The 3,610-nt window shown below is 43.0% G+C and overlaps 1 non-coding gene across 1 annotated transcript; it reads left to right on the top strand.

Moving 5' to 3' along the window:
• The first annotated feature begins 806 nt into the window (after window positions 1-806).
• Window positions 807-913, top strand: LOC141682027 (small nucleolar RNA R71). The gene has a single exon (XR_012559431.1). It is a non-coding gene; the product is annotated as a small nucleolar RNA R71 (small nucleolar RNA).
• Window positions 914-3,610: the final 2,697 nt, after the last annotated feature.

Here is a 3,610-nt window from a genome sequence, read left to right as displayed (position 1 = left end):
TTTGGGGGCTTGCGACCTTTCCAGACCTTAAGGTGATGGCGTTCACATGTTCTTCAACTTGTCTCTTTCCTGGATTGGCTTCTGTATCACTAGGAAGCATTTCTGGTGGCCGATTCAATAAGGCATTAGCAATTTGCCCTATTTGGTTCTCCAGAGTCTTGATAGAATTAGCCTGGCTTTGGTATATAAGAGCCTGGTTTTTGCACATAAGCCTCAACTCCTCCAATTCATATTTTTCATTCGAAGATAGACCTGCATCATGAGTTTGTTGTTGAAGTTGGAGTTGTTGCTGAAAACCAGGAGGGTTGAACAGCTTATTTGCAAACTGCTGGAATGGCTGTTGCATCGCATTCTGATTGTTGTTCCAGCTGAAGTTAGGATGATTCCAGTTGTCAGGATGATAAGTATCTGGAACTGGTTGCTGCGATCTCTGAAAGTTGCTCACAAACTGAGCTGAGTCGCTAGATATAGCACATTGCTCTGTCGCATGCGGACCTGCACACAGCTCACAAACACTAATTATCTACTTAACACCATAGTTAGCCAGATAATCGATCTTCATGGACAATGCCTTTAGTTGAGCAGTGATAGCCTTAGCTGTATCCACTTCAAAAACTCCTGCTACCTTGCCCTGTGGATATCTCTGGGTTGGATACTGATATTCATTAGCAGCCATCAGTTCAATTAGATCATAAGCTTCCTCATAGCTCTTTGCCCATAATGCTACGCCAAATGCTGCATCGAGCATGGGTTTGGACTGTGCTCCCAACCCATTGTAAAAACAAGTGATGATCATCTAATCAGGAATTCCATGATGAGGACACTTCCTAAGCATCTCCTTGTAGCGCTTCCAAGCTTCACTTAGCGATTCTCCCGTTTGCTGCGCAAATTGAGTAATAGCATTCCTGAGTGTAGCTGTCTTCGCTATAGGGAAGAACTCATCGTCACCATGGGTTCATATGAAAGCATGGTATAAACAAGGTCATAATAATCTGAAAAATAATTAAAGTATGAATAAACGAGATCTAGGTTCAACAAGAAAGAAAACGAGCATCCAAAGTTACAACTAATTCAAAGAATCACAAGTTAAAAACAAGATCTTCTTTTTCGGAGTTGTTCTGTGCTTCTAGGCCTTCTCCTTCGTATCCCAATCTTCCCGGATAATGAAAACCCTTTTTTAAAAGTATATATACGCCCCTAGTGGACCTGGACCCTTAAAATCGTCAAATTCCACTCAAAAAAGGCTTTTTCAGCGAAATCAGCGACCAGCCGCGCCCTGAGCGGCCGTTCAGCTCTCCTGGGCGGGCGCTCAGCTCTCTGAGCGGGCGCTCAGCTCTGCTGAGCGGGCGCTCAGCTACTGACTGGGACAATATTCTGATGAATCTTGTTTTGACCATAACTTGAGTTCTACTCGTCAGAATTAGGCGATTCAACTGCCCACGCGAAGCTATTGAGATTCTCTACAACTTGACAATGACCTTGGTTTCTAATTCTGATCACTTTTCATCATATTTCCTTTAAAAGATCTTTTCTTCATATAATTGATACCTGAAATGCAATAACACAAAAACACATTAAAATACCAACAACTTAAGTCCAAAACACCAATTTAAGCTTGTAATAAAGCATTCCAAGTGGATATAAAATCCACTTATCAGCTATCTACTACTGACTATCATATCAAAATGGGTGACAAGTCACCCAGCCTTCTTCAAGGTCCATAAATGGTCACTAGTCCCTCAGTCACTGTCACCGAGCGTGAGGTCACGCACCCTCCTCATCACTCCTGCCAACATCAGCTCTGCATCAACTACCGGGATGTATCCTCCAATAGTCATCATCCTCATCTAAACCCGGGTATGAAGCTCAATCCCATCAATCTCCCTGCGGGTTATGGCCGGGGAAGCAGCTCTGAAGTCCCTTGGATATCCTAGTCTGATGGCTCTCTTAGCTGTCAGCGCCTGTCATAGTTCTATGATGCGGGCAGATGCCGCGGTGAGCTCAGTGTTAAGATGAGCCACTATCCAATCGTGTACAGCTACATGTACGGTCGCCGGGGGTGGTAGAGGTGAGTCTGGGTTGCTAGAGGATATATCATAAGCCTCGTAGGTTTGCGCGTCCATCCCATCCTTCTCGCCATCATCAGTATAGGGAAAAGGGCCCTACATTCCTGGGTGTGGTGTAGGAGAACGAACAATCGGGAGATGGTACATCTCTACATCCCTCCGGCCTAAGCCATCTCCCTAGGGTATCTCAACGTCATCAGCTATGGGGATATGAAGGTCAGTCTCCTCCTCCGGGGCATCCTCAGTAGGGTCATCATCTGAGTCATCAACGGGTGGGTCCTCCGGCTCGGGAGTAGGGTCACGCTTAGGGGCCATAACATCATCAATAGGGTCAACCTCCCCCATAGGCTCCACTAGTACCTGAAACAATAGGCAAGGTGTTACTAACTTCGAGTCGGAATTCCCTTGAGGGTAAAACTGCCAAGACTACCCATGTAGCCTGACGACGAACTCGACTTGAGCTCTAATTGATTATTTATTATTCTTATGTCTACATATTTTACGTCCTAATCATTTCCAAGATTTGATAACCTAGGGCTCTGATACCATTTCAGCGGCACCCCAAAATCCGGGGTCAGGGATCTCTGTGGCCACACCATCTAAATCATTATATACCACATACCTCACATCACAATATATAAATACTCACACTTTACGACCCTACACTAATCACACACACATACACTTATAGGTTATTTTCTTGGAAACGAACCATTCATTACTAGAGTAAATCAAACCACAAAGTGATAATTATTATAACCCAAAAGTAATTAAGTCTTACCGGGAATAACCTTTAAGTAAGGCTAGTCCGTCGGCCAAATATTTGTTTCTTATTAATTAACTTACATAAGTCATACTTGTAAATAAGCCGAACTAAAAGCAACTGAAAACCAATCCATCTTATTCGGTCTACCTGTGGTACAACACCAAACAACCTACAGAACAGCTAGCCATTTCCTACCCGTTTCCAGGCTGTGAGTTTCATGATAGGCATTTTGATTCACTGTTGTGTTGTGTCAATTTAAGAAAACAAGTGTGAGCTATAATGCCCAGCATAATAATGTACATTATGAAATGACTGTATAATAAACTCAAGTAAAACGTCATATATAATATTTATATTTTATTCCAAAATAGTTTTCATTGGTGATACGCACCTTCTTTTGAAAACGATTCTTTAGTGGATTTATTATCCTGCAAATACCTTAATGGTAAACCCAGCACCTAGGCTTGGGTTACGGTATTGCATCACAATTCCAATTGGAAGAATAGAACATTCGCTGGAGCAACCGCATACGATGATCAGTCATACTACGGAAATAGTAACCTTTTCTACTAGTAGAAGGACGACACCTTTGTATCCAGGTTATCACCCTGGCCGCATTCGGGCTACGTGTCCCATTTTGGGTATACACATACTTCACAAGTTCCTGAGTACAAAGAGTACCTTCGCCTGCGGTACCTTTGGTAGTCCATCTGGGACATATAGTACTAGAGTCTACCCCTTCTTGTCCATTAAATGAATTCTATCAAATCTCGAGAAC

Source organism: Apium graveolens, chromosome 8 (genome assembly GCF_009905375.1).
Source record: "Apium graveolens cultivar Ventura chromosome 8, ASM990537v1, whole genome shotgun sequence".
In the NCBI taxonomy this organism is placed as follows: domain Eukaryota; kingdom Viridiplantae; phylum Streptophyta; class Magnoliopsida; order Apiales; family Apiaceae; genus Apium; species Apium graveolens.
This window is presented reverse-complemented; position numbering and strand designations above follow the sequence as displayed.